At 44.0% G+C, this 18,601-nt stretch overlaps 1 long non-coding RNA gene and 1 pseudogene across 1 annotated transcript in view; one reads left to right on the forward strand and one right to left on the reverse strand.

Annotated features, from left to right (window-relative positions):
• Positions 1 to 3,666: 3,666 nt before the first annotated feature.
• On the forward strand, positions 3,667 to 8,257 carry LOC118928398 (apolipoprotein F-like; annotated as a pseudogene).
• A 5,271-nt stretch (positions 8,258 to 13,528) lies between these two features.
• The window catches only part of LOC118928397 (uncharacterized), a 40,983-nt gene continuing 35,910 nt past the window's right edge, over positions 13,529 to 18,601 (reverse strand). The window contains exon 2 of the long non-coding RNA XR_008999295.1: positions 13,529 to 13,661. This is a non-coding gene — a long non-coding RNA (uncharacterized LOC118928397). The remainder of the gene's footprint in view (positions 13,662 to 18,601) is intronic.

Here is an 18,601-nt window from a genome sequence, read left to right on the forward strand (position 1 = left end):
GGTTGACAATGTTAAGTTCTCTGGCCCTGGTGACGTTCTATCTAGTGAATCCACTGATTGTTAAAAGAGGGGTGTTAAAGTCTCCAACTATGGTACTGGGTTTGTTCCTTTTAGTTCTGTCAGTTTTAGCTTTGTGTATTTTGAAGTTCTGTTGTTTGGTACACACACACACATTGGATTGCTATGTCTTCTTAGTGGACTGACCCTTTTATCGTAAGTGTCTGTCTTCATCCTCGATAATTTTCTTTGTAAAGTCTGCTTTGCAGGCACTTCAAATATATTGCAGGTTTGGTTCCAGGTCATCACAGTAGAGCAGATATTGTAATAAAGCAAGTCAAGTGAAGTTTTGGTTTCCCAGAGCATGAAAAAGTTATGTTTACACTGGACTCTAGTTGAAGTGTGCAATAGCATTATGTCTAAAAAAACAACAGACATACCTTAACTTAAAAATATTTTACTCAAAAATGCTCACCACCATCTGAGCTTTCAGCAGGTGCAGTCTCTCTGTGGAGGAGAGTCCTGCCCCGGTGTTACAGCTGCTGGCTGATCAGAGGATGGTTGCTGAAGGCAGGGGTGGCTGAGGCCATTTCCTAAAACAAGACAACACTGAAGTTTGCCACATCAGTGACTCTTCCTTTCACGAACAACTTCTCTGTAGCATGTGATGCTGTTTGACAGCATTTACCCACAAGGGAACTTTCAAAGTTAGAGTCAAAGTCTTCTCAGATCCTCTTGCTGTATGTAAGTTTATGCCATATTCTAAATCCTTTGTTGTTATTTCATCAATTTTCACAGCATCTCATCAATTCAGAAGTATTTTCTTTGCTCATCTATAAGAAGCAACCTCTCATCCATTCAGGTTTTATCATGAGATTCAGCAAGTTCAGTCACTTTTTCAGGCTCCACTTCTAATTCTAGTTCTCGCTGTTTCCACCACATCTGCAGTTACTTCCCACTGAAGTCCTGAGTCCCCCAAGTCATCTGTGAGGGTTGAAAACAACTTCCAAACTCCTGTTCATGTTGATATTTTTGCCTCTTCCTGTGAATCATTAATGTTCTCAATAGTCTAGAATTTTGAATCCTTTCCAGAAGGTTTTCAGTTGACTGTCCAGAGCCATCAGAGGAATCACTATGTATGGCAGCCATAGGCTTATGAAACGTATTTCTTAAATCATAAGACTTAAAAGTTGAAATGACTCCTTGATCGTGAGCTGCAGAGTGGATGCTGTGTTAGCAGGCATGAAAACAACATGAATCTCATCATCCCCAACAGAGCTCTTGGGTAACCAGGTGCACTGTCAATAGGCAGGAATATTTTGAATCTTTTTTTTCTCCTGAACAGTAGGTCTCAACAGTGGGCTTAAAATATGCAGTAAACCATATTGTAAACAGATGTGCTGTCATCCAGGCTTTGTTCCTTTTATAAAAGCGCAGGCAGAGTAAATTTAGCATAATTCTTAAGGGCCCTAGGATTTCTGGGATAGCAAATGAGCATTGGTTTCCACTTATGTGCATTAGCCCCTAATAAGGAAGTCAGCTTGTCCTTTGAAGCTTTGAAGCCAGGAGTTGATTTCTCTCTAGCTATGAAAGTTCTAGATGGCATCTTCTTGTAGAAGCCTGTTTCTTCTACTTGAAAGTCTGTCCTTCATTAATGATCTTGGCTGGCTCTTCTGGATAACTTGGTGCATCTTCTCCACTAGCACTTCTGCCTCCTCTTGAACTTTTAATGTTAAGGAGGCAGCTTCCTTCCTTAAACCTCATGAACCAACTTCTAGCTTCATACTTTTCCTTCTGCAACTTCCTCACCTTTCTCAGCTTTCACAGAATTGAAGAGAGTTGGGTCCTTATGGTAGAGGTCTGCAGAAGATGAATTCTTTCAGATTTTGAATGGTTTTTTAAGGCAAAATTCATAGAGCATGAAGTTCATATTTTAGCCATTTTGAAGTGTACAATTCGTGGCTTTCGGTATATGCACAGTGTTATGCAGACATCAGCACTATCTAATTCCAGAATATTTTCATCACCCCCAAAGGGAACTCCATACCTGTTGTCCCTTGAGAATCTTTCACTTGTTTCCTGGGTTCTTTTTTGCCACATCCACCTACTGGCTTCTGAGAGCTAAGGGAGTGCTCTTGGGGCTGAGGTTAGGGCTCCAGGAAACTGATTCTGTCCCTTAGATTCCACCACCAGGTTCTTAAGTCAAAGTTTTCTGAACTGCAGCTGCTGCTGAAGGAGCTTAGAATAAGACATACTGCATTGTTTCTACCCCCAAAATACATCACCACCTCATTTCTGACCTAGGCTCTTATAATACCTGCCCCATTAAGAGTCCTCCCTTCAATCTCTCCTCTTCCTTTTAATATATTGTCTATTCTGCCCACAGAAATTTTTTCTACGTCATGGTTCTGATCACATCATTGCCCTGCTCCAGAGTACCTGATGGCTTCTCATTGCTTTCAGAACAGATCCAGACCCAAAGAAGAGCATGCTTGATCTTAGCAGGTCTTTACAGCCTCCCTGCCATGCCTGATGGTGCCTATTTTTTTATACGTTTGCCACCCTAGACTCTTCACCCTCACAGAGCAGCCTTTTCATTACCACCAACCTGTGGGTTATGCCAGTCCTCTACCAGCGGGGTTTGTCCCATTCCTATCCTGTCCTTCAAGAGACAGCTGCAGTGTGCTCTCTTTGAATCCCAAACCACAAGCACTTTTATAGCTGGGATTTGTTGATTTCCCTCACAAAGTGCCAGTTGTAGAGTGATCTTGTTTGTTTTTCCCAGTAGACTGAGCTTGAAAGCAAGGCTCATGTCTCACCTTTATATCCCAAGGTTACAATTCATTAATATATCCATTAGCATGTATATGTATTTGGTGCTTCCTATATAGGAGTCACCATGCTGGGCACTGGGTAGCAGTTCCAAGTGACTAGCCAAGGATTGCATGTGCAAAGGTGAGCACAGTAATACAGCCTCCCAGCACTGATACGTCTTCACTGGTGCAGCCATCACAAAGCAGCTGCTGATACTCACCATCTGCCCACCCAGAAGTGAGCCTTTCATGTTGCCTTTTTCAGTTTCTTAGACCCCACAGGAAAACGTCCGGTGGAGCCCATACCAGCTGAATGCCGAGAAAGGCAGGTGCTTGTTTTTGAGTACAAGGAGGAGGAGGAAAACCTCAGCCAGGGCTGGAACCTGAGGTCTGGAGAGCAAGGGCTCTGTGAGGGGCTGAGCATGAGCTTTGAGGCCACCTGCTGTCCCACCAGCTTATGGCCAGAGTGCTGCTCAGTGTCTATTGTGGACCAGCTGTGGTGGGAGGTTGGGGCTGACAGTTACCTTGGTGCCTCCTATTTACGTGGGGGACCAGGCTGATGGCAGCCAAAACAACCCAAAGTTTGTAGGTCAGTGAAAATACTCTGCATGATACTGTAAAAGTGAATCCCTGTGTTATACATTTGGTAAAACCCAGAGAACTGTATGAAGAGACTTGCACCCTAATGTAAACTAAGGTAATAATAATACATAATAAAATAATAAATACAAACAATAATATAGTCAGCTATAGCAAATGTTACGACACCAAGGTAAGATGTTATGGGAAGTTGAGGTGTCAGGGAGAGGGACTGTTTGTGGACTCTACTTTCTGCTTAATTTTTCTGTAAGCCCAAAACTACTCTAAGAAATAAACTCTAAACAAAAATACCCAGCTGACAAGTGGTAGGAATTGAGGAACAGGTGTGAGATCTGATGGGCGGGACTTGTCTTTGTCTTCTTCCCTCAGTCTGGAGAGGCTCACCACCACTCTCCCTGATTTTAACCTTACACAGTTCCTCCCCACTGGCATTCCCAAGGCACTAGAGTTGGAAATTCAGGACATCTCAGTGAAAAGTGCATCCATGTTGAGGACAAGGACAACGCTGTCTGAGGTGGAGATAGGCCCAGTTTGGATGGTGAACCCAAGTTGGAAGTGGAAGAACCTGACGGGATCCAGAACTTTCCCACACTGAGCAAAAGCAGTCCTGGTTGCCCAGGCCTAAGGGCCCAGGAATTCCAGGCAGCTGGGTTGCCCTGCATCCTGTCTTGCCAATGGGTTTCAGCCCCGGGCAAGTTCGCTATGGATTCAGTGTGACCAAAGAAATTGACAGCAAAACGTTCTTGGGGTAAAAGGGTTATACCCATGTTTAGAATCCCATTCACTCAGGAGCGAGTCTGCAGGCAGCAAGCCAGTCTCTGCCTCTGGGCCCCTCTGTCTGCACAGCCGTCCTCTGAACCTCTCTGCACAGCCATCCCACACAGCTGTCCTCCGGGCCTCTCTGCAGTCATCCCGCACAGCCATCCTCTGGGCCTCTGTCCTCTCGGCGCTACCACCACTCCAGCGTCTGCTCTACTCTCCTGCAGCCTTGCAGCCCTGCCACCGTGTCGTGCCCAGAGCACTGGGCAGAGCTCTTTTTATAGTCAAATTGCCCACAGGTGTGCAGTGGGCTAGTCAACCAGGGCCAGGTGAGAATCCTGGCCACAGGAACTCTCGTTTTATCCACAATCCAGTTCTTCCTTCTCCCCATTCTAGCGTGCATCCCACTAGCTTCCTAAAAACACTCCTTGCCCTAGAAGCCATTCTTTGGTTTTGTTTTTTCTGATTTCTTTCTTGTTAGGAGCCCCTCCTAGGACAGAGAAGAGTAATGTGGAAGGAGGGACCCGAGGCCCCACCCTGGCACACTCCCTTTGGCTGTCTGCCAGAGGTGGGTTATAGTATCAGAGAGAAAACTTTATGACAAAATGACGTGTGGACTTTTGCACCAGATTTAGGAAGCACCATATACCACCATCTCTCCCTATTTAAAGAGTGTAGTTTCTCATCTAGACCTTTAGATGAGAAATGAAACCCAATTACTATGGTTTTGACATAGAGGTATCTCATGGTTATGAATGTTTAATTAGGGTAATGCACCAGAATTAGAAGGTAAAAATGGAAAAAATGCTCTGATTTGGGGTGACAGTAGCTTCTTTTTGCCCGTTCCTCTACCCGATAAGTCTGTTGAGTAACTATTCTGGAGTCACCTACCCCGAAATCATTGATATCCCTGCCTTTCCCCTTCCTGTTTTCCCAAAAGAGAAAGAGAATGTTTCTTGATCTAAGTTTAGGTCTAGAGAAATCCTTAAGGTGATAGGGCTCCGGGCAGGAAAAAGCAGTCGCAAAGGGAGAAGGTCTGTCCTCAGCATGGGGCAAATGGAAGGAGGCCACAGCCTGAGCCTGCAAGAGGAAGGTAAGTATTTTGAGGATGCTCTGTTCTTCACTGTTTTCATAGGAGTCAGCTTTTCTTGGCTGGTGTGAAAAGGTGAGCTCCAAAAAGCAGCCATTCAGGTTCGGGAAGCACTGAGGCAAAGGACATACATGCTCAGGCCATCTCATTCCTCCGGCTTGTTTCTGGAGCAGGTGAGATTGCCCACAGCATGCAAGGGAGGAGGTGATGCTCTGCCCAGGGTAACTGATGTTTCCAAGGGCTAAGAGCTTCCTAGTTCTCTCCTCTCTTGGTGTGTGCTCGTCCCTAGCCTCCCTGCTTCCCCACCCCCAACTCTGCTGCTTCCCTGCAGGGCTGTCCTGCTGACCCACCATGAACCAGGCTGTGCTGCTTCTTTGCTGTGTCTTGCTGCCCCCAGTCACTGGGTTTCCAGGAAATGTACAGGAAGCAGCCCTGACCTTACAGCCATCTTTCGCAGAAACTGGGTGCCCACCGAACACGCTCCCCAATCAGATCCCTCTCCGGGATCCCAAGACCTTCCAGGATCTCTTGCACACAGTGCCCTCCTTAGCCCCTCTGCCTGAGCAGCTATCCATCATAGCTCTGGGGGTGTTCCTGGAGGAGGTTGGCTGCCCAACGGAGGCCCACGCTCTGCAGCTTCAGCTTGTTAGGATGGGAGGAAAGGACACTGCTGAAACCCTCATCTGTGAGAGTAAAAAGCACAACGAGGAGGAAGGGATTGGCAGTACTAAGGTAGTCCTGGGGGGACAAATGGGGGAGCTTAGGCAGCCCCAGTGCTCAGTTACTGTCCCTGAGGCATGTAGGGCTGAACATGGGTGAGCACTTTGTGAGTTAGCAGAGCTGATGTTTGAATTTGCTGAGAAGCTCCCTTCCACCGAGTTGGTAGAAGAGTTCAAGACTTCTGCCATCAACGTCACCCAGAAGTGCACGGACGAGTCTTGGGAGCATTTGGAAGCAGTGGGCAAACACCTGGTGAACGGCCCTGAAATTGACAACCTCATAATGCCTATGGAAGATCAGCTACACTTTGTCAAGCATATCACAACCATTCTGACACACCTTATACTGGAACTGATACAGAAATATTTCCAGACTTACTTTGAATAGGGAAGGCCTGCTAGGTGTCCTATTTCCTTTCTCAAATGTCTCTGGTAGGACTGTGTACAAGGACTGGGGGCAATAGGTAGGTAGAAGTGTTGGGGACAGCTTAAGGTAGATGTATGCTATTCATTTGGTCCCCGTGATGAAAGACATGTGACCAGGGTCAGCTTTGCTCCCTCCGTTGGTAGGTCCTAGCCCCTATTCCCTCAATTTCTCTGTGGATTTATTATATACTAGACATGAAAGGTCCTATAATCTTACTTTATTTATCTGCCTTTTACTTTCTAATTCCCCAGCTGAATGCTGTAGTGTGCTTATGTTAATCTTTAAACTAAAAAGAGAAATAAAACTTGCTTCTGTATCAGAACTACACTTATCTGATCTCTGTTAAATGTAGATCTCCATGGCATTTGTGAGCTAGACATGGAATGTGGCAGGAACATGTAGGAAATGCCAATGACTTTTGAGGCTGGTGTGTAACAAGGGGACAAGATTTGAGCAGTCAGTACAATGAGCAAACATCTATAGACGTCATGTCCCTTACTGATTACTGGGGAATGCAGCCATCTCTCCTCATACTGGGCAGAGGGAGTCTGGATCTATGAGAGCAGTCTCACTCTCACTGACTGAATTTGGGGCAGCAGTCTGGGGTTGCATTGCATGGAAGTGAGGTGAAGTCCCCGGCGATATGGAATGGGGAGATTGAGAAGAGCAATCGAGCCCCATTCCCTTGGCTCCAAACTTAAAGTTACAGAGGTTGGGAGTTGATGGGTGAGATGTCCTAACTAAGCCCTGGGCTCCTTCAGACCACAACCCAGGTTTGAGCATTGTCTTCCATTCTAGTATAATCTGGTCCAGTTAGGTGTCTTCTGAGACCCATCATGACCTGCTCCTTTACTGCCTCTTTATACTCTCCTGATTGCCATTTCATATGGAGCCCAGAAAAAGACCTTCTCCCTTTTCCTCATCGCTGGGGATCTGGCCACCCTTGACAGGCTCTTGGTTCTTCTATATCCTGCTTCCAGAGTCCTTGCCTGGCCTCACCCACTTGGTCCTCTACCTAGGATCCTGATAGCCTGAAGATTCCCCTGTAGCAGGCTGATCACCAGCCTGAATCCTAGACCCTGCAGCTTCATCTTCATAGGCTGGGGCATGTGGAAGCCAGGCAGGTTTCTTCAACCTGATACAAGGTGCCACACAGATAGCAGCCCAGGGGACCACTTCCTAGGGGATGCTCTGGTGTCTGTTCTGAACCTATTAGGCAGTGTTCAGCCTGATCCAGGGACAGCAAGATGTGTCTTTTCTGCCCTAGACTGTTGGCAAGACCAAGAGCAGCATGAATACATCCTGGTCCAGCTGTTGCCAGGAGTGGGAATCTACCACAAACTCAGTCATAGCTTTGTCCTCTGCTTCTCAGAACTACTCCAGTAAACACAAGCAATGAAGCTGGGTGGGGCCACAGACCTAGGCAATGGCCTCTTATAGTCATGCTGAGGTTTCAGGGAGACCCACAGGCTACTGGCAAGCTCTGTCCTTGAACCTGCAGTGAAGGCTGGGGTTCAGCAGTTGATCCAGTATTACTATGAAAAAGAGGTAGATAACTCTGTCAGAGATCAGGGAGGAGGACTTGGGAAGCATCACAGATGTGAACCACCCAAGGGTGAGAAACAACCATGCCTTCAAGGGCTTTTGAAGACAGGACTTATCTTCCTCCTCACTGTGGGCCTGAAGTACAGTTTCTGTGGGCTCTGTAGACATAGGTACTTAGATGTCTTAGACACTGTTCGTAGAAGTCTTGTGCTTTATGTAAAGAGGCTATGCACAAAAGGAATATGTACTAATTCTTGGCAAATTATGAGTGATGTTCAAAATCCAACTAACCATCAGGCCCAATATCCATAAGATAGGCTGCACTTAAAAACTAAATAATTAAAGGGAGAATCTATTTGTAAATAACATCTGACAAGGGGTTAACTTCCAAAATATATAAAGAAGTTACACGCCTCAACACCCAAAAATCAAATAACCCGATTAACAAATGGGCAGAGGATATGAAGAGACAGTTCTCCAAAGAAGAAATTCGGATGGCCAACAGACACATGAAAGGATGCTCTGCATCACTAATCATCAGGGAAATGCAAATTAAAACCACAATGAGATATCACCTCACACCAGTAAGGATGGCCAGCATCAAAAAGACTAAGAACAGCAAATGCTGGCGAGGATGCAGAGAAAGGGGAACCCTCCTACACTGCCGGTGGGAATGTAGGCTAGTTCAACCATTGTGGAGAGCAATGTGGAGGTTCCTCAAAAAACTAAAAATAGAAATACCATTTGACCCGGGAATCCCACTCCTTGGAATTTAGCCAAAGAATACAACTTCTCAGATTCAAGGAGACATATGTACCCCTATGTTTATTGCAGCACTTTCTACAATAGCCAATATATGGAAGCAACCTAAGTGTCCATCAGTAGATCAATGGCTAAAGAAGATGTGGTACATATACACAATGGAATACTATTCAGCCATAGAAAGAAACAAATCCTACTATTTGCAGCAACATTGATGGAGCTGGAGGACATTGTGCTCGGTGAAATAAGCCAGGTAGAGAAAGACAAATGCCAAATGATTTCCCTCATTTGTGGAGTATAACAATGAAGCAGAACTGAAGGAACAAAATGGCAGCAGACTCAGAGACTCCAAGAATGAACTAGTGGTTACCAAAGGGGAGGGGTGTTGGAGGGGGGGGGAAGGAGGGGGAAGGGGATTGAGGGGTATTGTGTTTAGTACACATGGTGTGGGGGATCACCCGGAGAACAGTATAGCACAGACAGGGCACATAGTGGATCTGTAACATCTTGCTGCACTGATGGACAGTGACTGCATTGGGATATGGGTGGGGACTTGATAATATGGGTAAATGTAGTAACCATATTATTTTTTCATGTGAAACCTTCATAAGAGTGTATATCAATAATACCTTAACAAAAAAAACTAAATAATTAAAAATCATCACCAACTCCCATGATATGGGATCCTCAGATATGGATGATCCTCAGATATGGATGGATTTGTTAGGGGAGCATTGTGTATTTTCCTTGGTTCTTGTTCCCAGCAACAAAGAATTGAAGGGCAGAGACCAGTAGTGAAGCAGAGTGAAAGTTTTGTTTAAAGTTACTTAAAGAGAGAAAAAGTGCGGGTGACTGAAAGGTTTAAGTTTTATTTAAAGAGAGCAAGTGTTGGAGAAAGGGGAGTGTGAGCTACCTCATAGAAGAGGTGCTCTGAAAGGTTGAGATAAAGTTTTAAGGCTATGCACTTAAAAAGCATGGGCGACCTCAGAGAGAGGAGCACCCCTAAGATTTCAGGGTCTGAGGTTTTATAGGAGGTTGAGGATTTTCAGGAAAGTGACAAAGGGCCAGGTGCAGACAGGCCAAATTCTCCCAAAATGTTTCTTTGTTAATGCATTAAGCTTAATTTTTTTTTGTGTGTGTAAGGGCATCTCTCATATTTATTGATCAAATGGTTGTTAACAACAATAAAATTCTGTATAGGGGAGTCAATGCTCAATGCACAATCATTAATCCACCCCAAGCCTAATTTTCGTCAGTCTCCAATCTTCTGAAGCATAACGAACAAGTTCTTACATGGAGAACAAATTCTTACATAGTGAAAAAGTTCTTACATGGTGAACAGTACAAGGGCAGCCATCACAGAAACCTTCGGTTTTGCTCATGCATTATGAACTATAAACAGTCAGTTCAAATATGAATACTCATTTGATTTTTATACTTGATTTATATGTGGATATCACATTTCTCTTTATTATTATTATTTTTAATAAAATGCTGAAGTGGTAGGTAGATACAAGATAAAGGTAGAAAACATAGTTTAGTGTTGTAAGAGAGCAAATGTAGATGATCAGGTGTGTGCCTAAAGACTATGTGTTAATCCAAGCTAGACAAGGGCAATAAAACATCCACATATGCAGAAGATTTCTCTCAGAACAGGGGGGGTGAGGTTCTAAGCCTCACCTCTGTTGATCCTCAATTTCTCTCACCTGATGGCCCCCCTGCGACTGTGCCTGTCTTAGGTTGTTCCTCCCTTGAGGAATCTTACCCATCTCTGGCTAACCAGTCATCTTCCAGGGCCATACAGGGAAATGTAAAGTTGGTAAGTGAGAAAGAAGCCTTATTGTTTGAAAAGGTTATAAGCTAAATTTTTTTTAACTTAACACAAGAAATATACGGCTTTGATTCTTTTCCGTGATATCAGCTTCTGTCTGGAAGCACACCAAACAAGACTGTCTGCCTTGCTCACCATCTGTTTGATTAAAATGCAATCTCAGCTTTAAGATAGAATTCTTACTGAATAAGCTGGGCCTTTTAGCAGGTACTAAAGTAAATATTACAATGGTGTCTTGCCAATGGGTTTCAGCCCTGGGCAAGTTCGCTATGGATTCAGTGTAACCAAAGAAAATCGACAGCAGAACACTCTTTGGGGTGAAAGGGATATACCCAACTTTATTTCCAGGTGGCAGGTCAGTCACGAGAATCCCATTCACTCAGAGCAAGTCTGTATGCAGCAAGCCAGTCTCTGCCTCCAGGCCCCTCTGTCCACACAGCCATCCTCTAGGCCTCTCTGCCTGCACAGCTGTCCTGCACAGTCGTCCCACACAGCTGTCCTCTGGGCCTCTGTCCTTGGCGCTGCCACCACTCCAGCCTCTGCTCTCCTGCAGCCTTGCAGCCCTGCCATTGTGTCGCACCCAGAGCACTGGGTGGAGGTCTTTTTATAGAGTCAACAGCCATGTATTGCCCACAGGTGTGCAGTGAGCTAGTCAACCAGGGCTAGGTGAGAATCCTGGTCACAGGAACTCTCATTTTATCCACACTCCACCCCTCCAGGATTCTCTCCTCTCAATCTATGTGCCCTTAGTCCTCTGCAATGGTCCCTGTGCAAGGAAGCTTGAACATTGTTCTCCAGCCTCTCCAACAAAGAGTCATGCAGACACACAGGCCAGACTCATGGCTGTCTCTGACCTCTGCTTCTTTGGTCTTAATGGCTGGAACTGCTGCTTGGGTTTCAGCTGTTGCCATAGCTCCAGTAAGATCTTATTTGGCTTCCCATCTAATTTCCTTCCATCTACTCCTGCCCGTATCAAATCAACCCACATCTGGGTCCTCATAACCCTCATGAGGCCCCTCAAATTCCTCCTGTGAGCAACAGGTCTTATTTCTTTCTGGGTTCTCGTTGCTTCAGCTACTTTATGTATCACCTCGCATTTTGTAATTGCTGCCTCAAGGCAGGCTGCACTGTCAGGGAAGATAGCTTTCCCAACAGAACAATTCCATCCACCCCTAAGTCCCACAGATGCAGGAGCCAAGCTGATATTGACTCCTAGGGCTTCTGTCTAAACAAGGAGCCCAAATCCACCAGCTCAGCCTGAGTATAGGGGCGGACCATAGAGTGCTCCGCGACCTGGGGAGGGGGCTGCTCCTCTCCTTGGGGAATTTCAGCTGCTGGGTCTTTATTTTCTTTACAACCACTGGGCGTGCTTTCAATACAGGAGGCGCCAGTGCCTCTAGCATCACCTCTTCATCCTTCTCCAGCTCCTCCATTTTCTCTCCTCTCCCGAGTGCCTCCTTTGCCACAATCTTTACCTTTTCTACTGTGCCTCGCAGCAGTGCTACCTGTCTTCAGAAGCTCTTATCTTCAGCTCAATGCTTCGCAGCTGACGTTCTTGTGCCACCTCCCCCTGTGCTTCCCTCAGGAGCTCGTCCCTTTCCTTGATGGCCTCTTCCTCCTTCAGATCACCTGGCAGCCCTGCCGTCTTGTCTCCAATGGCACCTTGCTGCCGGTTCTCTTGTGCCGCCTCATCCCACATCAAGGCCATCTCCTTCCTCAGGGAATCCACAGAGGTTTGCAGCTCGCGTTCTTGTGCCGCCTCTTGCAACAATGCCACTTCCCTCCTCAGGGAATCTACTGAAGTTTGCAGCTCTCATTCTTGAGCCGCCATTTCTTGGGTCTCCTCTGTAGACCTTTTTAAGACTGTGAGAAGCAGCCAACCCACAGTCCCCACTGCCTCATGGGCACTCTGCTTCTCAAAGGCTCTGCTTACTATATCAAGAGCCACCCCTACTGCCTCAGATGTCACCTCCACTTGCCTCCAATCCTGGGGTGGGGCCCAGTTCTCTAGGAGGCAAGCGACCTCAGACCACATACCCATTGGGGGATGATCCACTGTCTTCCCATTCACAGGGGCAGCCTGCTGAAGTACCCCTCCCATAAGGGCAGCCTGTCTTTTTCCCTTGGTCAACAGTGAACCCTGCCGACTTTTGGCAATTGTCTTGCCAAGCGTTTCAGCCCCGGGCAAGTTTGCTATGGATTCAGTGTGATCAAAGAAAACTGACAGCAGAACACTCCTTGGGGTGAAAGGGATATACCCAACTATATTTCCAGGTGGCATGTCAGTCACTAGAATCCCATTCACTCAGAGCGAGTCTGTATGAAGCAAGCCAGTCTCTGCCTCTGGGCCCCTCTGTCCACACAGCCATCCTCTGGGCCTCTGTCCTCAGCACTGCCACCACTCCAGCCTCTGCTCTCCTGCAACCTTGTAGCCCTGCAGCCCTGCCACCGTGTTGTGCCCAGAGCACTGGGTGCAGCTCTTTTTATAGAGTCAACAGCCATGTATTGCCCACAGGTGTGCAGTGAGCTAGTCAACCATAGCCAGGTGAGAATCCTGGCCACAGGAACTCTCCTTTTATCCACAAATGGTATGTTCTAATTGACACATTGAAAACATAGGCCATGCTGAAATACTTTTCTTTATCTGGGGAGTATTCAAACTTCTACTCCAAGTTGCTCCAGGCCTTCAGAGCTTTCTATTTTTAACTGGAAAACTCTTTGAGATCCCTCTAGTGGGTTTTACTAGCCTTATTCTTTCCACCCGGCTCGTACCTGTTTTCCTGCCTAACAGATTCAGCTGTGATGACGTCCGCCTGTTACTATCCATACTGCTGAAGGGTGTGACTCTCCATCCTCTCACCTCAAACAAAAGAAAGGTTTTCCCTTCATAATCAAAGTGAGCGTGTGACTCCTTAAATCACACATTCTGTTAGGCTCCGGGTATACATTTCCCAAAGACTAGATGCCCTGTGGATAAGAATGCAGCCCAGTCCAACAGGTCTTTTATAAATATGCTAAATCCAAACACTGAAAGTCAGAGGCAGCATAAATCTTGCCAGTCCTTGATATTCTAGGTGGTTGGTATGATGATCCTCTGATGAAGGTAGGGAAGAGGAACCTGGGTATATTAAAATGAGTCAGTTACGATCTCACGGGTTTATGACTTCTTCCACAGTTTCCAGTATACTACTCTCCAACAGAATTTTGGGGAGTGATGGAAATGTTCCATATCTGTGCTGACACCTGGGGAGGACACTGGCACCAGGTATCTGCTGAGCACTAGAAATGTGGACGGTGTGACAGAGGAACTGAAAATCTTTTTCTTTTCCTGCTTTAAATTCCTTTTTTTTATTACGATATCATTGATATACACTCTTATGAAGGTTTCACAGGAAAAACACTGTAGTTATTACATTCACCCACACTATCGAGTACCCCCCGTATCCCACTGAAGTCACTGCCCATCAGTGTAGTAAGATGCCACAGAGTCACTACTTGTCTTCTCTGTGCTCCACTGTCATAGCCATGAACCCCCCACACCATGTGTACCAATCATTATACCCCTCAATCCCCTTCTCCCTCCCTCCCCAACAACTTTCCCCCACCCGTCCCCTTTAGTAACCACTAGTCCCTTCATGGAGTCTGTGAGTCTGCTGCTGTTTTGCTCCTTCAGTTTTGCTTCATTGTTGTTGTACTCCACAAATGAGAGAGATCATTTGGTACTTGTCTTTCTCTACCTGGCTTATTTCACTGAGCATACCCTCTAGCTCCATCCATGTTGTTGCAAATGGTAGGATTTGTTTTCTTCTTATGGCTGAATAATAATCCATTGTGTATATGTACCATCTTCTTTATCCATTCATCTACTGATGCACACTTAGGTTGCTTCCATTTTTTGGCTATTGTAAATAGTGCTGTGATAAACATAGGTGTATATATGTCTTTTTGAAACTGGGATCCTGCATTCTTAGGGTAAATTCCTAGGAGTGGAATTCCTGGGTCAAATGGTATTTCTATTTTTAGTTTTTTGAGGAACCTTCATACTGCTTTCCACAATGGTTGAACTAATTTACATTCCCACCAGCAGTGTAGGAGGGTTCCCTTTCTCCACATCTTCACCAGCATTTGTTCTTCCTATTCTTTTCTATGTTGTCCATCCTAACTGGTGTGAGGTGATATCTCATTGCGGTTTTAATTTGCATTTCCCTGATGATTGGTGATGTGGAGCACCTTTTCATGTGCCTGTTGGCCATCTGAATTTCTCCTTTGGAGAAGTGTCTGTCAAGATCCTCTGCCCAAGTTTTAATAGGGTTATTTGCTTTTTCCATGTTGAGGTGTGTGAGCTCTTTATATATTTTGGATGTCAACCCTTTATCAGATATGCCATTTATGAATATATTCTCCCATACTATAGGATGCCTTTTTGTTCTACTGATGGTGTCCTTTACTATACAAAAGGTTTTTAGTTTGATGTAGTCCCATTTGTTCATTTTTGCTTTAGTTTCCCTTCCCTGAGGAGATGCATTCAGGAAAAGGTTGCTCATGTTTATATTCAAGACATTTTTGCTTATGTTTTCCTCTAAGAGTTTTATGGTTTCATGACTTACATTCAGGTCTTTGATCCATTTGAGTTTACTTTTCTGTCTGAAGTTAGAAAATAATTCAGTTTCATTCTCTTATATGTAGCTGTCCAGTTTTGGCAACACCGGTTGTTAAAGAGGCTGTTGTTTCCCCCTTGTATATCCATGGCTACTTTATCTTATGCTAATTGACCATATATGCTTAGGTTTATATCTGGCATTCTATTCTGTTCCATTGATCTATAGGTATGTTCTTCTGCCAGTACCAAATTACCGTGGCTTTGTAGTAGAGCTTGAAGTTGGGGAGCAAAATCCCCTCAGCTTTTACTTCCTTCTCAGGATGGCTTTGGCTACACAGGATCTTTTGTGGTTCCATATGAATTTTAGAACTATTTGTTCTAGTTCATTGAAAAATTCCATTGGTATTTTGATATGCATTTCACTGAATCTGTGGATTGCTTTAGGCAGGATGGCCATTTTGACAATATTAATTCTTCCTGTCCATGAGCACAGGATCTATCCCCATTTATTGGTACCTTCTTTAATTTCTCTCATGAATGTCTGGTAGTTTTCAGGTCTTTCACTTCCTTCATTAGGTTTATTCCTGGTACTTTATCCTTTTTGATGCAATTGTGAATTGAATTGTTTTCTTGATTTCCCTTTCTGCTAACTCGTCATTAGTGTATAGGAAAGCAACAGATTTCTGCGTATTCATTTTGTATCCCACAACTTTGCTGAATTCAGATATTAGTTCTAGTAGTTTTGGAGTGGAGTCATTAGGGTTTATTTTTTTCTTTTTTGATATCATTAATGTACAATTACTTGCACAACATTATGTTTACTAGACTCCTCCAATTATCAAGTCCCCCCCACATACCCCATTAGAGTCACTGCCCATCAGCATGGTAAGATGCTATAGAATCATAATTTGTCTTCTCTGTATATACTGCCTTTCCCATGTCTGGCCCCTACATTATGTGTGCTAATTGTAACTCCCCATTTTCCCCATTATCCGTCCCTTCCCACCCACCCTCCCCAGTCCCTTTCCCCTTGGTAACTCTTAGTCCATTCTTGGGTTCTGTGAGTCTGATGCTGTTTTGTTCCTTCAGTTTTTCTTTGTTCTTATACTCGAGAGATAAGTGAAATCATTTGGGACTTGTCTTTCTCTGCCTGGCTCATTTCACTGTGCATAATATCCTCTAGCTCCATCCATGCTGTTGCGAATGGTAGGATTTGTTTTCTTCTTATGGCTGAATAATATTCGATTCTGTATATTTACCACATCTTCTTTATCCATTCATCTACTGATGGACACTTAGGTTGCTTCCATTTCTTGGCTCCTGTAAATGGTGCTGTGATAAACATGGGGGTGCATATGTCTTTTTGAATCTGAGAAGTTGTTTTCTTTGGGTAAATTCCTGGGTCAAATGGTATTTCTATTTTGAGTTTTTTGAGAAACCTCCATACTGCTTTCCACAATGGTTGAACTAGTTTAAATTCCAACCAGCAGTGCAGGAGGGTTCCCCTTTCTCTGCATCATCACCAGCATTTGTTGTTGTTTGTCTTTTGGATGTTTGCCATCCTAACCAGTGTGAGGTGATATCTCATTGTGGTTTTAATTTGCATTTCTCTGATGTTTAGTGATGTGGAGCATTTTTTCATGTGCCTGTTGGCCATCTGAATTTCTTCTTTGGAGAAGTGTCTGTTCAGCTCCTCTAACCATTTTTTAATTGGATTATTTGCTTTTTGTTTGTTGAGGTGTGGGAGCTCTTTGTATAACTTGGAGGTCAACCCCTTATCAGATGTCATTTATGAATATATTCATCCATATTGTAGGATGTCTTTTTGTTCTACTGATGGTATCCTTTGCTGTACAGAAGCTTTTTAGTTTGATATAGTCCCACTTGTTCATTTTTGCTTTTGTTTCCCTTGCCCGGGGAGATATGTTCATAAAGAAATTGTTATGTTTATGTGCAAGAGATTTTTGCCTATGTTTTTCCTAAGGGTTTTATGGTTTCATGACTTACATTCAGGTATTTGATCCATTTTGAGTTTACTATTGTGCATGGGGTTAGATAGTAATCCAGTTTCATTCTCTTACATGTAGCTGTCCAGTTTTGCCAACACCAGCTGTTGAAGAGGCTGTCATTTCCCCATTGTATATCCATTGATCCTTTATCATATATTAATTGATGATATATGTTTGGGTTAATATCTGGACTCTCTATTCTGTTCCACTGGTCTGTGGGTCTGTTCTCGTGCCAGTACCAAATTGTCTTGATTACTGTGGCTTTGTAGTAGAGCTTGAAGTCAGTGAGCATAATTCCACGTGCTTTTTCTTCCTTCTCAGAATTGCTTTGGCTATTCGGGGTCTTGTCATTCCATATGAATTTTAGTTCGTTGAATTTTGCTCTAGTTCGTTGAAGAATGCTGTAGGTATTTTGATAGGGACTGCCTTGAATCTGTATATTGCTTTAGGCAGGATGGACATTTTGACAATATTAATTCTTCCTTGCCAAGAGCATGGGATCAATTTCCATTTATTACTGTCCTCCTTAATTTCTCTTAACAGTGTCCCATAATTTTCAGGGTATAGTTCTTTCACTTCCTTGGTTAGGTTTATTCCTAGGTATTTTATTCTTTTTGTTGCAATTGTGAATGGAATTGTTTTCCTGATTTCTCTTTCTGCTAGTTTATCATTAGTGTATAGGAATGCAACAAATTTCTGTGTATTGATTTTGTATCCCTCAACTTTGCTGAATTCAGATATTAGATCTAGTACTTTTTCAGTGGAGTCTTTAGGGTTTTTTATGTACAATATCATGTCATCTGCAAACAGAGTCAGTTAAAATTCTTCCTTGCCTACCTGGATGACTTTTACTTCTTTGTGTTGTCTGATTGCTGTGGCTGGGACCACCAGAATTACATTGAATAAAAGTGGGGAGAGTGGGCAACCTTGTGTTGTTCCCGATCTAAAAGGAATAGCTTTCAGCTTCTTGCTGTTAAATATAATGTTAGCTGTTGGTTTGTCATATACAACCTGTATTATGTTGAGGTACTTGCCCTCTATACCCATTTTGTTGAGAGTTTTTATCATGAATGGATGTTGAATTTTGTTGAATGTTTTTTCAGCATCTATGGAGATGATCATATGATTTTTGTCCTTCGTTTTGTTGATGTGGTGTATGATGTTGATGGATTTTCGAATGTTGTACCATCCTTGCATCCCTGGGATGAATCCTAGTTGATCATGATCGATGATCTTTTTGAGGTATTTTTGAATTCTGTTTGCTAATATTTTGTTGAGTATTTTTGCATCTATGTTCATCAGGGATACTGGTCTGTAATTTTCTTTTTTGGGGGGTCTTTGCCTTGTTTTGGTATTAGAGTGATGTTGGCCTCGTAGAATGAGTTTGGGAGTATTTCCTCCTCTTCTACTTTTTGCAAAACTTTAAGGAGGATGGGTCTTCACTAAATG

Source organism: Manis pentadactyla, chromosome 9, assembly GCF_030020395.1.
Source record: "Manis pentadactyla isolate mManPen7 chromosome 9, mManPen7.hap1, whole genome shotgun sequence".
Lineage (NCBI taxonomy): Eukaryota > Metazoa > Chordata > Mammalia > Pholidota > Manidae > Manis > Manis pentadactyla.